This window comes from Bos mutus, chromosome 22 (assembly GCF_027580195.1).
Source record: "Bos mutus isolate GX-2022 chromosome 22, NWIPB_WYAK_1.1, whole genome shotgun sequence".
Classification (NCBI taxonomy): domain Eukaryota; kingdom Metazoa; phylum Chordata; class Mammalia; order Artiodactyla; family Bovidae; genus Bos; species Bos mutus.
The window spans coordinates 65,175,813-65,200,718 of record NC_091638.1 but is presented as its reverse complement, the minus strand read 5'-3'; the positions used below and the strand labels follow the sequence as shown (position 1 = coordinate 65,200,718).

The window sequence follows — 24,906 nt, the reverse complement described above, 5'->3', positions numbered from 1 at the left end:
ACAGCAGCACTAAGGCTGGAAAGAAAACAAGTGCCCATCAGCTGATGGACGGATGAATAAACTGTGGCAGAGGCAGTAGAATATTATTTAGTCATAAAAAGGAATGAAGTGCTGACATTGACGTGCTACAACATGGGTGACGATAGAAAACAGCATGCTGAGTGAATACAGCCAGTCACAAAAAAATACTTCCTGTCTGATTTCACTTAGATGAAATGTCCACAGTAGGTGAATCTATAGAGACAGAGAGTATATCAGTGGCTTCCTGGGGCTGATGACTAATGGTGCAGAGTTTCTTTTTGGAGTGATTTGAATGCTCGAAAAAAGATTGTAGTGGTGAGTACACAGCTCTAGGAATTCACTAAAAATACTTTAAATGATGAATTGTACAAAACATAAGTTATGTCTCAATAAGGCTGTCATTAGAAGAAGAGCCCAGCCATGGCTTGTCTTTCTGGAATAAGGTGACCTACCTAGATCTTAGGGGTGGGGAGGGTGCTCCTAAGAATCTTAACCTGCTCCTTCCTTCTCCCCACCTGCCTGGCTGTGGTCCCTTCTACTCCTTGTTTCCCACAGCCCCCCATCCCCAGACTAGCAGAGAGGATCTGCCCTCACTACACTGCAGGGCCCCTTTAACCCCTGCTCCCTGGAAGCACCAGGTCCCCAGCTGCAGTGGGCTCTCCTTCCACTATGTGGTCCCTGCCGCCACAACGGTGCATTTATGCCAATGAGATCATGCCTGTCCACATCCACCCCTACATCCATCCATCACCCATCCATCCATCTATCCATCCATCCATCCACCCATCCATCCATCCACCCATCCATCCACCCATCCATCCATCCATCCACCCATCCATCCATCACCCATCCATCCACCCACCCATCCATCCATCCATCACCCATCCATCCATCTATCCATCCATCCACCCACCCATCCATCCACCCACCCATCCATCCATCCATCCACCCATCCATCCATCACCCATCCATCCACCCACCCATTCATCCATCCATCCATCCATCCATCTATCCATCCATCCACCCACCCATCCATCCATCCACCCACCCACCCATCCATTCATCCATCCACCCATCCATCCACCCACCCATTCATCCATCACCCATCCATCCATCCACCCATCCATCCATCCATCCACCATCCATCCATCCATCTATCCATCCATCCACCCACCCATCCATCCATCACCTATCCATCCACCCATCCATCCATCTATCCATCCATCCACCCACCCATCCTGCCATCCACCCACCCATCCATCCATCCATCCATTCATCCATCCATCCATCTATCCACCCATCTATCCATCCACCCACCCATCCATCCCATCCATCCATCCATCCACCCACCCATCCATCCATCCATCCATCCATCCATTTTAGTCCATTTGGCCTGTTATAACAAATATCATAGACTTGGGTAGCTTATGAACAACACAAATTTATTCCCTCCAGTTCTGGAGGCTGGAAGAGGTAAAAGTGTTGGCAGATTTGGTATCTGGTGAGGACCCCTTTCTAAATCATAGATGGCCAACTTCTTTCTGTGTCCTCACATGGCAGAAGCAGGGAAGGAGCCCTCCAGGGTCTCTTTCATAAAGACTCTAATCCCATCCATGAAGCCTCACCCTCAGGACTTCATCAGCCCACAGCCCCCACCTCCTCATACCATCACTTCATGGGGTTAGGATTTCAGCATGTGAGTTTTGGAGGGGGTACATTCAGTCTATAGTACTATCCACCCCTCTCTCTGCCGTCTCATTCCAACTGTCCGCTCACCCGCCCACCACTCACCTACCACCCAACCCTCCATCGTCCCGGCAAAGACTCGCTGAGTGCCTGCTGTGTCAGCCTCAGTCTGGTGGGAAGACAGCTGAGTAAACAGTGACCACTGGGTATCCAGGGCCAAGAGCGAGAACATTTCCCGCTTTGGTTCTGAAAACATGAGTCTCACACCCCTCTCTGTGCTGGGCTGTGTCTCAAGGTAGCTGACATGGCCTGATTATTTTACCCTCTAAAACAGTGGTCCCCAACCTCAGTTCAGTTCAGTTCAGTTCAGTCGCTCAGCTGTGTCTGACTCTTTGCGACCCCATGGACTGCAGCACGCCAGGCCTCCCTGTCCATCACCAACTCCCCGAGTTTGCTCAAACTCATGTCCATTGAGTTGGTGATGCCATCCAACCATCTCATCCTCTGTTGTCCCCTACTTACTGGAAGACAATTTTTCCCTGGACCCTGAGGGCAGGGGATGCGGGGGAAGATGATTCGGGTGGCAATTTGAGCAGCGGGGAGCGGCATGTGAAACTGCTTGCTCCCCTGCTGTGTGGCATCATTCCTAACAGGCACCCAGACTGGTACTGGCCTGAGACCCGGGGGTTGGGGACCCCTGCTCTAGACCCAGATTGCTCCTCTTGGATTCCAGGGAGGCAGAAGGTGCTGGTCTGGGCTGAAACCAAATAGATCTCAGCTCTCCCCCTGACTGGCCATGTGACCTCAGGCAGGTTGCTGCCCCTGACTTGGTCATCCCTTCCGGCACTGCGAAGGGACCAGCTGGCCATTTTCCAAGGCCCCCACTGGGACTGGACCCCTCCTGCCACATGCGGAGCAGGACCCCCGCCCCCCACTACACTCTGTTAACCCATTACAGTCACACAGGCGGGAGGCGCGCTCCACGTGAAACATCAGGCTTTGATGCTCCCTTGGAGAGAAGGCTTCAGGGGTCACCTGGGCCTCTGTGGCACCTTCTCCCCAACCTGGACTGGGGCTGCGCATCAGCTCAGCCTTCCCTTAAATACCACACGCTTTCCTGTGCGTCTTGACCCTGGAGCCTGTTGAGCACCCACCACCGGGCTAGCTTCAGGGCGAGCGATCGTGTAATTGGGTCTCCCAGCCCTCAGGGCACACACTTGACTCTGCTCCGCAGTAGCTACCTGGAAGCGCCTCATGTTTTTTTGAAGGAGAGCCCGCTATTTGGCCCCTGTGAGTCCTGCCAAGGGTCTTGTGGCCCAAAGGCCCAAGCCTGAGCAGCCCTGGCTCAGGCCCCGCCCCCGTACTCCTGTGAGGGAGGTGGGCTGGGGGCGGCATGGGGCAGGGATGGAAGCTTCCCAGGTGCTCCCTTTCCAGTGCCCACCCACCTTGCAGACCATCAGAAATTAGGAGTAGAATCCTCTGTCCACGGGAACATCAAAGCCTGATGTTTCACGTGGAGGGAGCCTCCCGCCCAGGGCACTTGCTGTGGGTGAACAGAGGGTGCCCAGCAGCGAGGGGTTCCCTGGTGGCTTAGACAGTAAAGCGTCTGCCTGCAATGCAGGAGACTCGGGTTCGATCCCTGGGTCACGAAGATCCCCTAGAGAAGGAAATGGCAACCCACTCCAGTACTCTTGCCTGGAAAATTCCATGGATGGAGGAGCCTGGTAGGCTATAGTCCACGGGGGTCGCAAGAATCGGACTTGATTGAGCGACTTCACTTTCACTTTCAGCAGCGAGGGGGTCCTGGGCTTTTCAAGTCAGGACAGTGTCAGAGTCTGGGTCACATTCGGTGACGTTTGGCTTCCCTGGGGCCCAAGGCTCAGAGCTGTCACAGGGCCACCTGTCACAGGTCAGTGTGAGTATCAGGCTATGAAATGCCAACCAGAACAGCCTTCTAGAGTTTAGTCCAGAGTTTAGTCCTGGCTCTCCTCCCTGGGCTTCCCTTGTAGCTCAGTTGGGAAAGAATCTGCCCGCAATGCAGGAGACCTGGGCTCGATTCCTGGGTCAGGAAGATCCCCTAGAGAAGGAAATGGCAACCCACTCCAGTATTCTTGCCTGGAAAATCTCATGGACAGAGGAGCCTGGCGGGCTACAGTCCATGGGGTCACAAGAGTCAGACATGACTTAGCGACTAGACCACCACCACTCCTACCTGGAATGGAGCGACTGAGAGCAACTTCTGGCCTCAGTTTGCTCATCTGCACAGTGGGCATAAACTCATCATCTGCAGGGGTGGGGGCCGAGGGAATGCGATGACTGCTCCAGGAGGCCTGTGAGAGCCCCCAGTGATGTGCTGTGTCTGAAGAGGACTACGGAGGCGAGCCCTGTGCTGGCACAGAGGAGCACTCAGGGAAAGCCAGTCACGTGGAGGGAAGGCAGGGAAGGATGGACGCTGTGAGCTCCAGCGATGCACCTGGACTCGAGGTTGCCAGGCTCAGGCCCTGCGGTGAGGCAGGGCCATGGCTGGGAGGGCGGGCGGGGGACGATGAGGCAGGAATGTCAAGGGGAAGGCGGCACTGGCCGAGCTCAGGAAGGAGCGGTAAGTAAGCAGTGCCCGGAGGATTAGGAAATGCAGGAGGAAACGAGAGGCGTGGAGGGCCCTTCGCAAGTCAGATGGGAAGAAAGATTAGATGCTGAATCAATAGAAGAGGCTCCAGCAGGGTCAAAGGTGCTGCTGGGAATGCGGTGACTTCAGGGTCAGGCTGGAGGACTGGGGTGCAACCACCCAGGGAGCTGGGGAGCAGGGCAGCTGGTACCTGCCTGGTGCCTACTCACGAGTGCTCCAGACCCTCAAACTAGGTTCCACACTTGCCAGCTCTGTGGCCAGACCTCCCAGATCCTGGGGTCCTGCCTGCTGGAGGCTCCTGGCGAGGGGAAAGTACAGCGGGTGAGGAGAGGTCTGGAGGGACAGAAGCAGACCCCCATGCCCACCCCGCTTTATTCCTCCCCAGGGAGCCCAGCCACCTGTCCCGGCCTTTTGTCCCAGGCAGCAGGCTCCTCTGGACCACGGGGGACTGTGCTGTGTCTCCAGGGACCCAGGAAGGCAGCCGTTTGGCCCCCCACATCCTTGGCGGTGGTGTGGCTTTGAGTCCACCTACTCCCCAGAGCAAGGAGACAGTGGCAGTCCTCACTAATTGAGTGTGGGTAGAGGGGGCCAGGAGCCCACACCTGCTACCGGGAGCTTTCTAAGCATCTTCCTCCAACTTCAACTCCACACTAGGTTGGGCCAGAGCCATGAACCCAGCACTTCGGGGCTTCGTGGGCACCTTGGGAAGTGTTTCTCAAAGAGGGTTCCAAGGAACACTGGCTCCATAAGATGTTCCAGGTAAAGAATTTCTGAGGTCAGATTAGATTGAGAAACTGCTTGCTGTCTGCGGTTGGAGGCACATAGGAAAGGCTCTGACCCAGTCCTCGGGAAGACTTTGCCTCGTTCTGTGACCCCCTAGTCTCTGATCCTACTGACATCCCGTGGAACTGGAATTGGCTTCGGGAAGTGGAGGCCATGTGTATCCGAGCTCTCTCCACACTAAATGGGTGTCTGCAGAGCTGTGTGCTTCATTTCCTCGGGGGGATTGTGTCTGCAGGGTGGGTCAGGTGCCGCCCTTGCCCCCTGCCCAGATGGTGCTTCCTTCCCCTATGGGGGTGGGGGTGGGGGTTGGGTGGGTGGAAGGGGCCGTCCAGAACCCTCCATGCTGGGGAGAGGGGCAGGGAGAGTAGATGAATGTCTGCTCCTGTGGGTGGAGACCCCTTTCTGCCTCCATGGATGGAGGGAAAATGGCCAGGCCACCGAGAGTAGTGAACTCGGTCCTGATCAGGTGCTGGGGTCCCATGCAGTCACAGAAAAACATCAGTGGAGTCTCTCCTTGGGCTGCTGGCCCCTGGAGAGGCTGGGGACAGGGGTCCCCCCATCCTGCCCAGGAACGGAGAAAAGACAGGAGGGTAGAGAGGACCCCAGGGCCCAGCAGTGCTGGCTCTATGCAGAGGAGGCCTGGAAATGAGATGCTGAGGCAGAGAGGGGCTTCCCAGACCTCAGGCTCAAAGCTGGACCACCCGGGCTGACCAGAGACCAGCATGGAACCAGTGAGTGCAGAGGGTCAGTGCGCGGGGGCAGGGAGAGACTTGGAGAGATCAGAGCCAGGGAACCAGTCAGCTGCAAGGGATTGGGAAGGGAATTTCAGGCCCCCGGTCAGACCAAGGGGGATGCCCTGAGTGCACAGAGGGCCAGTGTGGGCATGAAGAAGGACCCCCCAATCCCCCATCCGCCCCCTGCCCCAGCCAGGCTCACCTCCAGTCCCAGCATCTGAACTTCCAGCGGAGCAGCTGGCAGAGGCTCTGCTGTCCAGCCTTGGTGGGCTGGAAGCCCCTTCCCAACCCATGGGGGGCCAGCCCGGAGCCCAGCAAACACCTCATGAGCTCTGTGGCTAGGCGGTTGCAAGGGTCTTGGGTGGGCTCCTTGTGCTGAGCACCGCGATGGCAGATGCCAAGCCTCAGGAGGAGCCGGGACCCCAGGCCTGGGCCATGGGGGGACCCTGCCATTGGGGCCTGGGAACTCTGGGACTCAGGCTGCGAATGGCCCCGAAGATTGACAAGGGGCAGGGCCTGCCCTCTGGCTCCCGGGGGACGGGATTGACGGTTGATCAGTGGGGGGCAGGCGGCCCCAGGCTGGGTGTGCTGGGAACGGTGAGCCCCTGGCTCCCACCTCACCCCTCCTGCTCCTCCCAGGCCTGGTCGCTCAGTTTGGAGGGAAGGGCTGGGGCACCACAGTGACCCCAAGAAGATGGCCGCATTGCGGCAGGAGGTCAGCCCCAGGCATCCACCTGCCGGGGCTGGGACGAACACAGAAGGGGATGGGGGAGCCTCGGAACGGACCGTGTCTCCCTCAGGCTTCCCAGGGCCTCCGGCTCCCACTGCTGGACTTTCCACTGCCCATCCCCCAACCTGCTCTGGGGCATGTGCGGCTCATGGTGGCCTACAACCCCCCCAGTCCTCCCACAGGCCCCTCCCTGCCAGGCCCAGGACACCCCAGACTCCAGTCCCAGAAAAATTCCCATGTTCCTGACCCACACTGTCTTCCATACAGGCTCAAGACAGAGATGGGAAGGTGGTCCCAGAGGAGGGGTTGATCTTGGCCCAGCACACGTCCAAGGGGACACCTCTGTCCAGGTGAGTGTTGATGTTCAGTTGCTCAGTTGGTCCGATTGTTTGAGACCCCATGGACTGCAGCACAGCAGGCCTCCCTGTCCATCACCATCTCCCAGAGTGTGCTCAAACTCATGTCCATCAAGTCGGTGATGCCATCCTACCATTTCATCCTGTCATCCCCTTCTCCTCCTGCCTTCAATCTTCTAGCATCAGGGTCTTTTCCTATGAGTCAGCTCTTTGCATCAAATGGCCAAAGTATTGGCGCTTCAGCTTCAGCATCAGTCCTTCCAGTGAATATTCAGGGTTGGTTTCTTTTAGGATTGACTGGTTTGATCTCCTTGCAGTCCAAGGGACTTTCAGGAGTCTTCTCCAACACCACGGTTCAAAAGCATCAGTTCTTCAGTGCTCAGCCTTCTTTATGGTCCAACTCTCACATCTGTACATGACTACTGGGAAAATCATAGCTTTGACTAGACAGAGCTTTGTTGGCAAAATAATGTCTCTGCTTTTTAATATGCTCTCTAGGTTTGTCATGACTTTTCTTCCAAGGAGTAAGCGTCTTTTAATTTCATGGCTGCAGCCATCATCTGCTGTGATTTTGGAGCCCAAGAAAATAAAGTCTAACTCAATGAAACTATGAGGCAAGATTAGGAGCCCAGATAAACCAAGGATCTTTTCTCCTCCAGCCGCCTTTGCAGTGTGAGCTACCGGAACTTGGTTTTCTTGGCCTGAATCTCAATTTGCTGAAGCTGGACGAGCCCTGGAGATGGTCCTGGCCAGTGCGTCTGGAGACCCCTCACCTGTGAGCAGTAGCAGCGGGAACTACGAGGGGGCCTCTAGGCCAGTACCTGCCTGGGTTTTCACTCCTGTCCTGTTGCCCACTGTGATAGAATCCCCAAGATGCGCAGGGCCTTCCAGGATACATTAGGTGAGTGTCAAGGCTGGCGATGTGTCTCCAGCCCAGGGCTCTCCCTCCAGCTTCTCCGGTTGGGAGGGAAAGTGGCTGCTGACTCGCCTTTGCCTGCAACGGGGCTGTTGGCACAGTAGAGGGGACACTGGCAGCATCTGGACCACAGGGCTGAGCCTCATCTTGGGCTGGGTGCCGGGTGTTTGAGAAAGTCTCTTGTGCAACTAGAGTTCGGTCAGCAGGGACCCATCCATCGCCTCACTCACCTAACTTTAAACCCATCTCTCTGTCCAGACTTCTGTCTTTCATTCCAGTCATCCAGACACACATCCACCATCCATTGGCTCATCCATCCATTCATTGCTTATTTATCCATCTATTCATCCATCTCTTGGCCCACTCATGCACAGGTTTATCCATCCATCCATTCATCCATTCAACCATCTATACATCCCTCTGTCTTCCCACGCTACTTATAAATGTGGCAGTCATCTATCCAACCATGTATCCATCTATCTAGCTGTCCCACTGTCCATCCACCTGATTCCTCGATCCAGTCGGATATCCATGAACAGATAATGCAGCACAAAGTCGCCATATTGGCCACAAAGCACAGAGTGACGTCATTTCTTGGACTGTAAGACTCTCCCCACTCAGGTGAAAACCCTGAGGCGCCAAGGTCACATATATACTGGAAACTATTCTCAGTCAGACAGACGTTGGTTCAAACCCTAAGTCCACTGTCTCGTTAGCCGTGTGGTCTTGGGTCAGTCACTTGTCTCTCCGAGCCTCCGTTTTCTTCCTGTGTAAAACAAGAATATGAACTTTGAGATTGTTCTAGAAATTAAAGAAAAACATGTAAGATATTCTGTGCATAGCAGGTTTTTTTCTTGAATGTTGTTATTCAGTTGCTCAGTCGTTTCAGACTCTTTGCTACCCCATGGACTGCAGTACACTAAGCTTCCCTGTCCTTCACCATCTCCCAGAGCTTGCTCAAACTCACGTCCATTAAGTTGGTGATGCTCTCCAACCATCTCATCCTCTGTCACCCCTCAATCTTTCCCAGCATCAAGGTCTTTCCCAATGAGTTGGCTCTTCACATCAGGTGGCCAAAGTATTGGAGCTTCAGCTTTAGCAACAGTCCTTCCAATGAGTATTCAGAGTTGATTTCTAAACATTCATTTCTCAGAGTTCTGGAGGCTGGGATCCAAGATCACGGCGCTGGCGTCCAGCGTCTGGTGAGACCCTCCTGGATTTGTAGGCCGTCATCCTATTGTGTCCTCACAAAGTGGACAGCAGAGAGTGCAGCATGTTGTAGGTTCTTAATAAGAGTTTGTGTCCTGGAGGAATGACCGTCGCATCCAGGGCTGTGCCCAGGTCTTGTTCCTCTAGTCTCCCAACTCTTTGCCATCCTGTTCAGATGGCCATCTGTCTACCCAGTGAAGCTGAGTGGTGCCAACGGCAGGCAGGACTTTGGATCCGTCAGGGGCCATCAGATGACTGCCACCTTGGTGTGACCTGGGCCTGTCCTGCAGCTTCCTGCCAGGGGAGCCCTGCCTCTCCTGGCCCAGGCTGACCGCTGCAACCCCAGCAGGCAGCTGAAGGTGTGTGGCCCGCACTCCTAGGACGTAGCTTCCCCCTGTCCCCTGCCGACGTGCCCCCACCCCAGTCCAGTGGCCAGGCATGGATGTGCAGCAGCAATCGAGCCAAAGGCCTCTGAGCTCATCTCTGCCCGCTCTACCAGGCAGGCCCGTGCCTTCCCCATGGAAGGTAAACACAGGAGTCTAGTTACGCAGTAACACGGCCAGTCTGCGTGGCGGTGTAGGTGGCTTACGTAATGGTAGCGTGGTGCTTGGCAGCCCCCGGGCACCGCAGGAGAGGGAGGCCTCCTGCATGACAAGACTTGTACCCTGGGGCCGGCTCCTGGGGGTTGCTGGTTTGGCCCAGGAGCCCTGGATGGCCCCAGTGGCAGGGGTGTCAGGCCCAACGCCTCACCTGCCTGCAGGCTCCCTCCTCCCTGCGTAGCCCCTCCAGAGGCACACACATGCCTACGGGCTCGCCAGTGTCCAGCGGGCATCGCCACGGGCTCTCATGGGTCCTCCACTGTCCCCACTCTATGGACAGGGCTGCTGACCCTCAGGGAGGAGAGATGCTTGTTCAAGACAAGGGTTGGTCTGACTCAGCCATGCTGTAGCGCTGAGGCCCCTGCTCTGGGCTGCCTATGCTTGGCCTGGCCAGGCTTGGCTCGCTTGTCCCTGGGGTCTTCTCCAGCTCCCACCCTGGGAGCTCTGAGGCTGGCAGCCTCTGAGTCGAGTGAGGCAACCAGGCTATGAGGGACCCATCTTTCCCCCACCTCCCCTTGATATCACGGCTCTGCACCAGAGGTGCATCTGCTCTTTCCTCCTCTGCTTGGGGACCCCCTGGGTGCCCTGCCCAAGCCCACTCAGGCTGCTCTTCTGAGAACCCAGGTCTCCATGGCAAGGCTCCTGAGGCTCTGTGGACCTCAGACTCTTCTTCTGCCAAAGGGGAGAGCGATCCCGGAAATCGCTTGGCAGATTAGGCAAGAAAACATATGAAGCTCCTTCCATGTCCCTCACGCGCAGAAAGGGTCCCGCACATAGAAGTGATAAGGTCACACTGCAGATGGACCCCGATGCATCTCAGAAGCTGACACTTTCGAGGGCAGCGGGTGTCCCCGCTTCTGTCTGGATCCCCTCCTGATGCAGGCCCAGTCCTGAGGAAGAGAAAAACCACTAGGGACTGAGGGGTGGATAGATGGATGGAAAATGGAAAGAGTAAACGGACACAAGACTTAATGGGAGGGAGGGAGAGGAGAGACGGAGAGAAAGCAGAGGTGGGAGGTGGTTAACCCCGCAGGCCTGGAGTCGGCCGGCGCAGAGCCCAGCTCTGTGACTGGCTGCAGACGGCACCTGTATGCGTCTCATTTCTATCTTTTTCACCTAGAAAAGGCCCTGTAACTGTGCCCACCCCGGAGCGCTGTTGCAAAGATGAAACAAAACGATGAGATCATGCAGGGACCTATCTTAGTGTGAGAACGCCCCTGGAAAGGGACGCTTCCTCTCGGACACCGTGGCTCCAGTTCCCAGCGGGGCAGGTACCTGCACAGCCGTTCCTGTGCTGGGTGTGACCCGCCTTCTCCCACCTCGGATAAAAATCCCCTGGATCAGTGCCTCTCCCAGGTATGTCCCGATTATGTAATCTCCGCGGGGCAGCTACGCACCGGCGGCTCTTCCCTGACTCCTGTTTACTCTTTGGCTCAGGGAAGAGCTTCATTCAGAAGAAATTGCTATTGTTTCTCAGCCTTCCCATGGGAAAGTGGCGCTGGGGAGGAGCTCTGCGAGCTGGCACGGGAGGAGGGGGTGGTGGCAGGGGAGGAGGAGAGAAGGAAGCAGGCCCTGGCACAGCCTGGGGCTTTCTTGATACGCACACAGGGCTTACCGTTTACTTTGTCTCTTTAAAAACAAACGTCTCAAAGGATTTTTTGCATGACCTGGTTTTCTGATAAACCTGGAAAATGGTTAAGAAAAAGGCAGACCCTTATCTCACTCACTTCCCTAGTCATGACCTTTTATTCACTTCTTACCATGTTTTGTGGATTTATCATTCATTCATGAGTACATGCATGCATCCATCCACGCTTCCACCCACCCATACATCATCCATCCATCCATCATCCGTCATCCATCATCCATCCGTCATCCATCCTTGCATCCATCCATCCATCTGTCATCCATTATCCATCCATCCATCATTCATCCACCCATCCATCCATCTCTTCTTCAACCTCACAGGTTTGAGTTAGTGGCAGAAATACTGGACTTGAGTCTTGTGACCTGGTTTCCAATCTCAGCACAGCCATAGTGTTGAAGCAGAGTGCTCTGTGCAGAAAGCCAAGTTTGAACGTGATGCCTACCCAGGTCTGGGTCTCACATCTGTCATTCTACTCCTGTCCTTGGCCAAACCCTTCGCCTCTGTGAGCTTCAGCTTCCTCATCTACGGAACAGAGCAATAATGGTACTTGTCTCCCTATTTTGCAGGCACGATAAGAAAGTATGCATGGGTTTTCCTGGAATCATGTGAGCCTTCCGCAGGAGGTACTCGCGTCCTGTGATTTGGGCAGGGGCTGCCAAGATGGGGCAAGAGCTGGCCCTGGTCCTTGGGGCTTCCTGGGCAGTGGAGCAGAAAGGGACGCAGCCAGCACTAGTGGGGCGGAAATGGAGGAGAATGGAAGAGGCCAGGACAAGCGAGGCGTGGTGGGGAAGGGTCTTGATGACCGTGGTGGCTAAGGAAGGGTTTTGAGCAGGGTGGAACATGATTGGATTAGTATTTTGGAAGGACGCTCTTGGCTGCTGCATGGAGAATGGATTAGAAAGGGTCCCACAGGGACAGAAACCAGCCAGGAGACTGGCGGCAGCCTGGAGTAGACTGGGAGACTAAAGGATGGGTGGGGGAGGGATGCGGTTAGAAAACTTCACAGATGTTTTTTTCCTAAGCGTGGGGGGACTTCCCCAGTGGTCCAAAGGTAAATTCTACCTTCCAATGAAGAAGACATGGGTTCGATTCCTGCTCAGGGAACTAAGATCCCACGTGCTGCAGAGCCACGAAGCCCACACATCACAACAGAGAAGCCAGCGTGCTGCAGCTACTGAGCCCATGCTCCACAACCACAGAAGCCTGAGCACCACCGTGACAAGCCTGTGTGCTGGAACAAGGACCCAGCGCAGCCAATCATAAAAATGATCAATGTGAAAACTACGCAGGTGCCAGAATTGACGACTTGGACCCCAGGTGACGTAGGTCATACCAGTTCCCTTGGTCGTTGGGTGACACGGTACTCGTATCTTACCGTCTAATCCGGTGTCCCTGGTAGACATTGCTAATCAATTACAGCTCTTCTTTTCTTAGAGCCTAACACCATGCTGCCCCAAATAGTAGCCACCAGCCACCGTTTAAAGATGGCTATCATCGCGCACGTGTGTGCCTATTTGTGTTCATGACTCTGCGACCTCATGGACTGCAGCCCGCCAGGCTCCTCTGTCTGTGAGATTTCCCAGGCAAGAATACTGGAATGGGTTGCCATTTCCTTCTCCAGGGGATCTTCCCGACCCAGGGATTGAACCCGCATCTCCCGCATTGCAAGTGGATTGTTTTTTGACCACTGAGCCACCTGGGAAGTCCTGGTAGACACTGCTAATCAGCTGTAGCTCTCCTTCCCCTAGGGCCCCAAACCATGTTGCCCCAAGTGGTAGCCACCAGCCACCATTCAAACATGGCTATTTAAATCTAAATTCAATCAAGTGAAATCAAATGAATGATTCTATTGCTGAAAGGCAGTAGTCACATCTCAAGAGCTCAATTCCTCCACGGGGCTAGCAACTCCCTGTTGGCCGGAGCAGACACAGAACATTTCTGTCATCGCAGACATCCTCTTGGACTCTGCTGGCCTCAGTCAGGCTACCGTAGCCCGTCCCTCATCGCTGGGAAGGACAGCAAACACTCACCTTCTTGGGCCAAGAAGGCATGAGTTCTGCCAAACCTCACACTTGCCTGGGGTCACATCTCGCTGCAGCTTCTGTTTCCATCCGCATTTTACATACAGCAAGGTCATACATGAAAAAGCAAGGTCCTTGTGGGCTGACCCTTTTCAAGTTCACTTTCTGGTTGTCTCTTAAGGAAGAAAAAAAACAAACCCAGTAAAACCCTTGCATGCAGCCACACACGTAACCAGTGAGTGTCGTTTCTGCCCTGAGTTCACCTCATTCTCCAGCCTCCAGAGACCGGGTCCTTCTGTATTGCGTCTATTTTTAGTGCCTCTAGGTGAATGTCATTGCCGCCAGGGGCTGACATTTCATACTCTGGGAACCTTGACCCGCTGCTTTTCCGGTTGTGAGCTGAACCTGCTTTTTCATGCCCCAGAAGGAAAGAACAATGATCATTAATAATCAGCATCTTCTGGAAAATCGGAAACGGGGCCTCCGTGATCCGAGACTGCCCTTAACCCCAGCTGTGCTGCTGGCTGCAGCCACCACAGGGCTGACCTATCGACGGCGCCACGGCTGCCAGGGTTATGCCCTGGGGCCACCAGCCACGCCAGAGCAGGGACAGTGGGCTGGCCACATCACCGGGGGGAGGAGGAGGCTGAGGCCGAGTGATACAGACTTGGTGGAGAAAGCATTTCCAACCGTGTAGAGACCAGCGGTGGCCCACCCGCAGAGACCAGCACGGGGAACGCCCGCTCAGGGCAAGGTGGGGTGGGGGCAGGCAGGAGGAGGGTGCCTTACTCTAGGTGGGTGGGGGTGTCTCTTTGGGCTGGGGAGCTTGATTGATCCAGAATGCCAGAGCCTCTGACCCTGGGCTGGGTCTTATGCTGGGTCCTGGGGGCACAGAGGAATGGGGACCAGGTAAGTGGTGGAGTGATATTGGGGTAAGAAAGGGGCGCTGGCCAGATGCTGGCGCAGGGGTGGGGACAGAGGGGCACAGGGCCTCATACTTGCCAGCAAGGGACGAGGTTGCAGGTTCCCTCGACTTCCCAGGTGTTCCTTCTGCCCCTGTGGCAGTGGGAACCAAGGCGGGCCTGGTCTTTAGGGAATGGGGGGAGCGGTACTTGCCGAAAGCACCTTTGACAAGGAAAGCAAAGGTCGCGGGAACAATTCCTCCCTTTCACGCTGGGCGACCTGGCAGGAGTGCGCTGGAGCTGACGGAGGGTGGCAGCCCTTCCCAAGCAGCCCAAGACAAACAGGGTGGCAGGAAGTTCCCACGCTCCCAGGGCTGGCGCCTTGGAGCCTCTGCAATCACCTGAGGGGTGGGGGTGCGGGGGGAGGCCAGGAGGAGGGCGGGGCCTCAGCCACCCACAGGTGAGCCTGGGGCCTGCCGGCCTGGGGGCGGGGCCAGCTGTGGGGGCGGGGCCAGCTGTCCTGTGCCGTTTGCAAATGCCATCCCCCTGAGTCCTTACAGGAATCCTACTAAATTAACGTTGTTGCTGTTCAGTCGCTCTGTTGTGTCCAGCTCTTTGTGACCCCTTGGACTGCCGCATGCCAGGCTTCCCCATCTTTCACTATCTTCCAGAGCTTGCTCAAACTCATGTCCATTGAATCAGTGATGCCATCCAACTATCTCACCCTCTGTCGCCCCCTTCTCCGCCTGCTCTCAATCTTTCCCAGAATCAGGGTCTTTTCCAATGAGTCAGTTTGTTGCATCAGGTGGCCAGAGTAGAGCTTCAAGTTCAGTGTCAGTCCTTCCAATGAATATTCAGGGTTGATTTCCTCTAGGATGGACTGGTTTGATCTCCTTGCTGTCCAAGGAGTGGGGAGTCAGGTCAGCAGTCAGGGGTCCGTCCTGCCCACCCACATCTGGACCTGCCCATCCACCCATCCTCCTTCCTGATCCACACTTTCCATCACCTGCCCAGTGTGAGCAGCCACCCCATCAGGTCACCCACCAGCCAGCCACGCACGCAGGTTTCCGTCCTGTCATCCCTCCACTGGTCCAGCCGTTCACCCGCCAGCATCCTCCACTGACTGTCCATCTGCCCGTGCAGCCTTCACCCACCCACTGAGTTGTCACTCTGTCCACCCTGCACATCCACGCCCTCCTGCGAATCCCCCGAGCCAGGCCTGAAGCTGTCAGCTCAGAGCAAGGCTGGCCGGCATAAATTCTGGGTGATGTGGTCAAAACCAGGTGGGTTCAAATCAAACCAACTTTCAGACACTTTCAGTCACTGGCAGCTTCCCTGCCAGCCACACCTGCCCTTCTTCTTCTGGGAGGTCAAATGGAGTGGGGCTGGGGAAGCTTGGGCTTTGGGTCTGCGCAATGCTGGACATGGTAACTTGCATGGTGTGAAGAGTCACGCCAGCACGTTGTTGCTGAGAGATGTAACAGCAAAATGCCCAGAGTAAGTAATCTGTGTTATTGCCATAATTAACTGTCCCTGACAGAGGCTGGACTGTCCAATTGCACCTGATTAAGGAGAGGTTGCTGTGATTCCCGAATGCCCGGTTAATGAAAACCATCCCTTTCTGCAGTTTCTCCTTCGCCCAGGCCTTCCTTTTTCCTAGCTGGCCATGCCTTGTTTTCTATGGCACATTTCTTCTTTATTGATATTTAAGCAGCACTGATAACACCTCTTTGATAAAAGGAAAACAAAACTTCCAGCGGAGATAAAGGAATGTCCGTGCTCTTTGTCCGCGGTCCTGGGAAGGAGCGTTCCACGGCCCATGTTATTTTCTCACTGGAATGTGACAAAGGAGGTGTGAGATATTTGTCCAGCTCGTTTCTCATCAATGGGACATTCCAATAACCACCAGCCGTGCTGGCCCTTTCTCCCCAGAACACCCCAGAGGGAGCCACTGCTCTGGCTAATCTGGATTTGGGGGTGGAAGGGTCCTGGCTCACTGGCTGAACGGGGGGAAGGGGGCCCTTGTGTGTCTGTCCCTGTCAGCTGCGGGCCTGCTGCTGTGTCTGGTCTGTGTGAGGCCGACCCTGAGGCTCCGGTAGGTGCCAGACTCCTGGGCCTGTGGGGCTTTATTCTCTCTCTTGCTTGGGAGAAACGGCTAATTATCCCATTTTAGAGGAGGAGACTGAGGGTCAGAGTGGATCTGGGAGACTTACTCAGGGTCGCACAGCTCTCACATCCAGCTCCGAGGGCCACGGCTGGAGGGGCTGCCTTTCTCCTGGTCATTCGCTCCCTGAGTCCACTTGCCATTGCCCAGCAGGCCGTGTGTTTGAGAACAGTGCCTCCTGGGCCTGATCATCCTCTGTGTTTCCCCCAGTGTGATGACAGCCAGGTGTGAGCGTCTCCCTTCAGCTGAGACAGCTCCCAGATGCCGCTGTGGTTTGGGTCCCTCTGGATCGGTGCAGTGCCCCCAGCTGGCACGCCCCCCTCCTCCAGGGCACCCCACTCCCAATTGCCTGTGACACCAGATGCCACTGTACCACTGGCTGCTGGCTTTCCAGGAGAACTCAGGTGCCTGGTGGGAGAGTCAGACAGGCCTGGGGTGGCAGCCAGTTCGAGATGGCCTCTGACAATGCTGGCCCGTTGGTATTCACCCCTGTGTATCCCCTCCCCACCTTGAATGGGGCTCACCTGGTAACCAGTAGGATGCGGTAGGAACCTGGAACACGATCCCCAAGGCCAAGTCATGAAAGGCATTATGGCTTCTGTCTTGTTCTCTTCAACTGCTCACTCTGGGGTAAGCCCCGCATTTTGTTGCGAGGACACTCAAGCATCCCCGTGGAGAGGCCAGGAGGCAAGGTCCTGAGGCCTCCTGCCCACAGCCAGGTAAAGAGACCGTCCTGGAGGCGAATCCTCCAGCCTCTCTCAAACCTTCGATAACTGCAGCCCTGGCTGCTACCTTGCCACCAGTCTCCCAAGAGATTCTAACCCAGAACCACCCAGTCTAGCGACTCCTAGGTCCTTGACCCATAGAAATGGTGGGAGGTAATAACAATTTGGTGTTTCCAGCCACCTCGTTTTGGGATAATTTGTTACCCAGCAAGAGATAATTAAAACATGAGCTTTGAACTGTGTGCTTCTCCTTATGAACTGAGTCGCCTGGTTCCCTCCTTTACAAGACAAGCTTACCCGTAACCCCCTTAGAGGACCGTGCTGAGAACCGAATGGGATGCAGCCTGCACTGTGCCCAGCATCCCCAGGGGCCATGGAGATGCCGTGACTGTTGCCTGTGAGGGGCTCTGCCCTCCCTGCCCAGGGTGTCAGCACCACCTTCTTATATCCCTCTTATGCCCCGCCACACACACACTCACATACACACACACTCACACACTCACATACACACACACACACACACTCACACACTCACTCACACACACACACACTCTCACACACACACACACTCACACTCACACACACTCTCACACACACACTCACACACTCACACACACAGTCACACACACACACTCACACACTCAGACACACTCACACACTCACTCACACACACAGTCACACACACTCACACACACACACTCACACACTCACACACTCAGACACACTCACATAGTCACACACACACAGTCACACACACACTCACACACACACACACACTCAGACACACACTCACACACACACACACACACACACACACACACACACACACACAGACACTTACACACACTCTCACACACATACTCACTCACACACACACACACACACACACACACACATTCACACACACACACACACTCACACACACACACACACTCTCACACACACACACACACACGATCACCTGGCCCAGTGCCTGGCCGAGAACTGAAGTAGACTCTGCTGTACTCACTGCTGCAGACCCAATGGATGAATACATGTTTGCTTTAATTTTTTTAATCTTTAAAATTGTTCATTTACTTGGCTAGGCTGGCTCTTAGTTGTGGCACGCGGGACCTTTGATCTTTGCTGAGGTGTGTGAACTCTTAGTTGCGGCGTGTGGGATCTAGTTCCCCGACCAGGAACCTAACCCAGGCCCCTTGCTTTGGTGTGCAGAGTCTTCGCCCGTGGTTGCGGCGTGTGGGATCTAGTTCCCCGACCAGGAACCTAACCCAGGCCCCTTGCTTTGGTGTGCAGAGTCTTCGCCCGTGGTTGTGGTGTGTGGGATCTAGTTCCCCGACCAGGAATCTAACCCAGGCCCCTTGCTTTGGTGTGCAGAGTCTTCGCCCGTGGACCACCAGGGAGGTCCCTGAAATGTTTTCTTGTAATTAAAAATTGTAATGGTGATGAAATAAAAGTAAGGAAAATTTCACCTGTTAATCACTTTTGCATCCAGTTCAGTAGTGTTTAAGTATGTTCACGCTATTGAGCGGCCAGACTTCGGAATTTTTTCCTCTTTCTAAACGACACTCTGTCCCCATTAAACAGCAAGTCCTCATCCCCCTCCTCCAGCCCCCGGCACTACCATCCTACTCTCTGCCTCTGGGACCCTGACTCCTCGAGGGGCCACACGTAAGTGGATGCAGGCTTCATGGCACACGGTGCCCTCTGAGTCCAGCCACGCTGGAGAATATGTCAGAATGCGCCCTTCCTCTTGGAGGCTGAGTAATACTCCACAGTGAAGGCTTTCTCCATTCGTGTTCCCTTTCCCCCTAACCATGAGACCGTCGGGGTCAGGCATGAAGTCTTACTTATCTGCTTGTTCCCAGCCCGTATCTTGGAACTTGGCCCTGAACCAGCCTGACTCAAGATGTATTTATGGAAGAAATGACTGAGGCCCACACGTCTGCCACTTGCTGGTGGGGTGGCCTCTGCAGGCGGCTTGCCCTCTTTGAGCCTCTGTTTCCTCCTCTGTGGAATGGCGATGGTGACTCAGGCGGCAGCTGGGGTCGAAGGTGATGACTGTACTGTTGGGTATGCGGGCAATGTAGAAGCTTCCTGATTCTACCCTCGAGGTCAGAAATGGTGATGCTCCTTTGCCTGACCCTGGCCTGGCCAGATGGCCACGCAGCAGGGGGCTGGGCTTGGTGGCCAGTCTGTAGTTTCAATATGGCAGCACAGGATACTTAATTACCACCTGTCTTCTGAGATAAAGCTGGTAGGTCCCACATTCCAGACTCGATAATTCCATCAATAAGACCCCAGGGCCGAGTGGAGATGTCTTATGCCCAGGAATGCCGCTGAAAACGATAGCAGGGGAGGAATTAGACCCAAATTTGCTTTGAGTGAGGTGCAATTTCACATACAGGCTGATAACTTCTCTGGGGTGAGGGGGGCTAAAGGCTCTGGAACTCCAGCTGAACCTGGATCAGAGGGCAAAGGATCAGGAGAGCAGGCTTCGTGTAGTGACAACATGAGCTAAGACCTCGGGTGGCCTGAATTAAATCTCAGGTCAGCTGCTGGCTTCTTAGGTAACCCTGGGGACCTAACTGAACTGCTCTGAGCCTCAGTTTCTCCACCTGTAAAACAGGGCTATTAACGGTTACCACCATTGCAGGGGACAGGCATGTGGATGGAACCCACTGAGGCTCCGTAGCCTCCTGGCTGCGTTCTCCTCTCTGAGCCTTGGTGACTTTGTCTGTAAAATGGGGAGGCTCTCCTCCTGCCCCATAAAATGGCTTGTTGATCCCTTTTCTCCCACTCCCACCACATAGATGTGGTGAATTGGCCAAGTTGTCTTTCCAGAATAAGGGGGCTTTTCAAATGTGCCTCTTCCAAGCTTGGGTCAGCCCCCTGCCCTGAGCTCTGTGCATCCGGGCCTCTACCAGCATCCCCACTGGGGTGGCTTGGGGCACCGCACACTGGCATGTCCCCAACGCTCTGGCCCCCTGCTCCCTGCTCCTGTCCTTACCTTTCCTTCTAGGCAAGCCCACCCCTTGTCTACCCAGGGCTCAAGACCAGAACCTTTGCCTCAGCTCCTCCAGCCCGCATAGCCCGTACCCAGCCCCTCACCCAAGCCCTCCCATCATTCACCCCTGCTGGAGACCCATCACAAAGACCCTCGCTGGACCACGACGGGAATACCGAACAGATCTGAGGTTTAGTGTGATGGTAGCCCAGCCTCGCACGGCCAGACAGAACTGCCCTGGGCAGCTTGTGCCCTGCAGCGGCCGGGAGGGTTCATCACCTCCCCTGGGCTCCCTGCACTTGGCCTTTCCTGTCACATCCCACCTTGCTGGAGTCGCGAGCTCAGAGGACCCCCCTCCTGGCCTGATACCCCGAGGCAGGTGCATAGCACCCTGCCCACGCCTCCGTTCATGGGCCCTGCCGAGTCCCTCCTCCCCAGGGCTCTGGCTCTGCCGGCCGAGCCTGTTGGGTGACTGGCCTTGGCGGGGACCCAGCTGTCCTCCGCGTGTGCATTCTTCTTTCCCGAGGAATGTCCTGGATCCAGGTTCCCACAGAGGTGCCCGAACCGAGGGGAGTGACTCTGAACTCTGGCTGTTGTTCTGCTGCAGAAAAAGCCATTCTTTTGAACTCGGATAAGCCGGCCCACGAACAGGGCATAACTGAGACTCAGGAATTCCAGGGTCAATGGGCACTCACTCGGGCGGGGCCGCCCTCCCTCTGCGGGTCAGCGGGAACGTCAAGTGAAACCCATTCTAATTAAAGGGAACATTGAACAGGGGCCTTTAAAACACAGACATTTCCGAAAATCCTCTCTTGATACTAATTAATTTCCCTGAGGAAGGAGCAGGGATGTGGCCGGGGGAGGCGGAGACCCCTCGGAAAGCCCGGTTTTTCCACCCCCATCACTCACTCGGCATTTATCTAGAACTTCATCTCAATGGTAATTTAAAGGCCCCGGGAAGACTGCTCTACACCCTAATTCATCAACCGTTTAATGAGAAGGCTGGCCCTCCGTCAACACCACTTCCTGGGGGAAGAGATGACCATCAGGGCGCTGGGACAAGGGGGCTGAGACGCTGACGCAGCCAGGAGACCGTGCTGGGGAAGCCAGGGCTGGTCTGAAGACAGCTTGGAGGCACAGGGGTTCCTTCACTCAAGAGGCATTAATTGAGTGCCTTCTGTGTACTGTCCTAGATGCTGGGACAGAGCCTGAGGCAGGCCTGACGGGTGCCTTCCGCCATGTGGCTTGCATTTCACTCTGCTTCACGTGATTTGTGATGCCAGTGGCCTTGCTCTACCTACATTCCTCTGTGCGTGAGAGAGAGGAGGGGGCGGGGAGAAAGAGGGCTGTCTCATTCTCGCATTATGCTGTTGCTGTTGTTCCGTGGCTAAGTCATGTCTGACTCTTTGTAACCCCATGGACTGCAGCTCACCAGGCCTCCCTGTCCTCCATTATCTTCTGGACTTTGCTCAAATTCATGTCTCTTGAGTCAGTGATGCCATCCAACCATCTCATCCTCTGTTGCGCTCTTCTTTTGCCTTCAACCTTTCCCAGCATCAGGATCTTTTCTAATGAGTCAGCTCTTCGCATCAGGTGGCCAAAGTATTGGAGCTTCAGTTACAGCATCAGTCCTTCCAATGAATATTCAGAGTTGATTTTCTTTAGGATTGACTGGTTTGATCTCCTTGCTGTTCAAAACCATCAGTTCTTTGATGCTCAGCCTTTTTCATGGTCCAGTTCTCACATCTGTACATGAGTACTGGAAAGACCACAGCCTTGACTACACAGATCTTTGTTAAAAAGTGATGTCTCTGCTTTTTAATATACTGTCTAGGTTTGACATAGCTTTTCTTCCAAGGAGCAAGTATCTTCTAATTTCATGGCTGCAGTCACCATCTGCAGTGACTCCTGTTATACTGGTTTCTATAATCTTCCAATTGTCTTGGCCAAAACTGGCCAGAGCATGGAGACTCAGACCCTAGTGGGCTTCATGACAAAGCTAGTGTCCATCTCAGTGGACACAATGGCTCAAACCCCAAATACCCTGAAGGATCAGTTGCTTGAGTAACTGGGTTGAGAATTCTACCACGGATTATGGAAAGGGATAGCATGCGTGCTTAGCAAGTGCTGGCCCTGCTCTAAGATCTAAATTGAAGTAGCTTTTGAGGAAAAATCGTGAATGTTCCTGAACAAAGCCATTGAACTTTATCTCAAGGGCCTGGAGTACCTTGTGACACGTCCTGAGATTAAAAACCCACATTGGCCTCACCCATTGCCCCGGGTCACCCGATGGCCTCAGACACCAGGTGAGGGCTAAACCTCTACCTGCTGAGCTCAGCATCACCAGATTCTTGGCCTCTGCTCTCACCCTCGGGGGTCTCCCTTGGGCCCTATTTGGTGGCTGGCTCAGTCTGTAAAACTTAATGGGAAAGTGGTGCATTTGGTTAATTAATCATCTGAGTCAGTCTTGGAAGGAATAGCAGCAAAGGAATTCCCTTCCAGAAGTGGGGCCCAGGGCTCCTTCCCAGAGCCGACAGCCCACCTTGTGCCCAGCAGCACATGGTTCCCCAACAAGCCTCTGTACCTTTGCCCAGGCTGTTCCTTCTGCCCACTATGCTTTTCCTCACCTGGTCTGCCCGGAAAGCCTCTTCTGGCTCCATGAGGCTCAGATAAAGCTTCCTGACCGTTTCAGCCCACCATCTTCAAGCTCCACAGCCTCCCCACGGATCACACCACATGATAAACAGCCTATGCGCTGGGTCTCTGTCCTCTGCTCGATTCCAGGGCCCAGAACTCAGCCCAGCCCGGGGTGTGGTGCAGGCGGGTGCCCTCCGAGTGGCACAGGACAGTTGCCTCTCTCCTTGGTGGCTTGTGTCAGCTGTCATTCCCGAGTCTGCCTCTGCCAGGGCTCATGGAAGCAGCGACTGGGTTTATTTTGGTCCTAATGGTACCAGCAGAGGACCTGTGTCCAGTTCATTCAGAGTCCGTGGACACAGAATAAAGGCCCTTGTAGGTTTTTAAGATGTACTTTTTATCATTGCTTGATAAATGTGTGTGTATGTATGTGTGTTAGATGCTCAGTCGTGTCTGACTCTTTGCAACCCCATAGACTGTAGCCCTCCAGGCTCCTCTGTCCATGGGATTCTCCAGGCAAAAATACTGGAGTGGGTTGCTAGTCCTTTCTCCAGGGGATTTTCCTGAGCCAAAGATCGAACCCAGGTATCCTGCATTGTGGGAGGATTCCTTACCACTGAACCACCAGAGAAGCCCTGTTTGATAAATGTTATGCCATGCTTAGCTGCTCAGTCATGTCCGACTCTTTGTGACCCCTATGGACTGTAGCCCACCAGGCTCCTCTGTCCATGCGATTCTCCAGGCAAGAATACTGGAGTGGGTTGCCATACCCTCCTCCAAGGATTCTTCCCAACCCATGGATGGAACCACATTGCAGGAAGATTCTTTACCATCTGAGCCATCAGGGTGTTTGATAAATACTTTTTTTTTTTAAACTCCTCTGAAAGGTTCTTGAGGGCATGAGTATGTGGGCTTTTCTAGTGGATGGCAGGGTTCCTGTCTGCCCCAGGAACTGGAGGCGGGGAGGCACAAACTGGCCTCTTTGTCGCTCCTTGGGTGTGAGATTCTCACCTAGGACTCTAACCAGGGAGGCAGAGATGCCAAAGTCTGTTCTCCTGCCCCAGAACTTAGCTGGGCACCTCTTCCATCTGCATGGAAATCATAAAACAACTATTGTTGTTGTTGTTCAGTCACTCAGTCATATCCAACTCTTTGTGGCCCTATGGACTGCAGCATGCCAGGCTTCCTAGTCCTTCCCTATCTCCCAGAGTCTGCTCAATTATTGTTAATATCAGCATACTATCAGCCAGGCTGCATTCCTCCTGGAGGCTCTGGGAAGAATCCACTTCTGCATCATTCAGATTGAATTGAATTCACCAGACTCAATTCCTTGAGGCTGTGGGACTGATGTCCCCATTTCTTTGCTGAAGAAAACCCCTTGCTTCCAAAGGGCTCCCATAGTGAGGTCAGCCCCCCTACCTAATTGATATCCCTTTCTTAGAGTGAACAGGTTGTGTGTTGTAACACCACTTGTCACAGGAATGGAACCCATCATATTCACAGCAGCAGGGAGTAGAGGGTCATGCACCGGGTTGGTGGGATCATGGGGACCACCTTAGAATTCTGCCCACCACAATGAAGCAACACACTCAGCATGTGACCACCTTGGTCCCAGGGGCTCGTTTCCATGGAGGCAGCAGGTGCTGGGCTGGATGGGCTCCCCACCCATGGCAGCAGCAGGTGGACTGGTGGGCTGGGTGGGCTCGAATCACAGCTCCCTCCCCAGTGATTTGGCTTCCACTGTGGCTCAGATGGTAAAGAATCTGCCTACAATTCAGTAGACACAGGTTTGATTCCATGGACTGAGGAGCCTGGTGGGCTACAGTCACGGGGTTGCAAAGAGACATGACTGAGTGACTAGCACTTTCACTTTTTCCCAATGATTGAGAGCCTCAAGGAAGCAACTTAACTGTTCCAGGCTTCAGTTTGCTCATCTGTAAAATGGAATGAGAGCCACTGGTGGGACAGCAAGACAGCCGAATGAGTCAAGCAGACGAGGGTTTTGGTGGACCGTGTAATGAACACGGCTGCTGTATCACGGTTTTTAAAAACAACCCAGCTTTCCATTTCATTTCAAGCAGGATGGGATGGATATAAAGCATGTTTTCAGGCTCAACGCATCCAAGTACACTTTAGGCATTGTTCCAG

The 24,906-nt window shown here is 54.5% G+C and overlaps 1 long non-coding RNA gene across 1 annotated transcript; it reads right to left on the bottom strand.

Moving 5' to 3' along the window:
- Positions 1 to 6,819: 6,819 nt before the first annotated feature.
- Positions 6,820 to 13,732, bottom strand: LOC138984650 (uncharacterized). The gene is made up of 3 exons (XR_011461890.1): positions 13,593 to 13,732; positions 13,339 to 13,504; positions 6,820 to 8,618 (listed from the first exon to the last, which is right to left on the bottom strand). It is a non-coding gene; the product is annotated as an uncharacterized lncRNA (long non-coding RNA).
- Between the last annotated feature and the right edge of the window lie 11,174 nt (positions 13,733 to 24,906).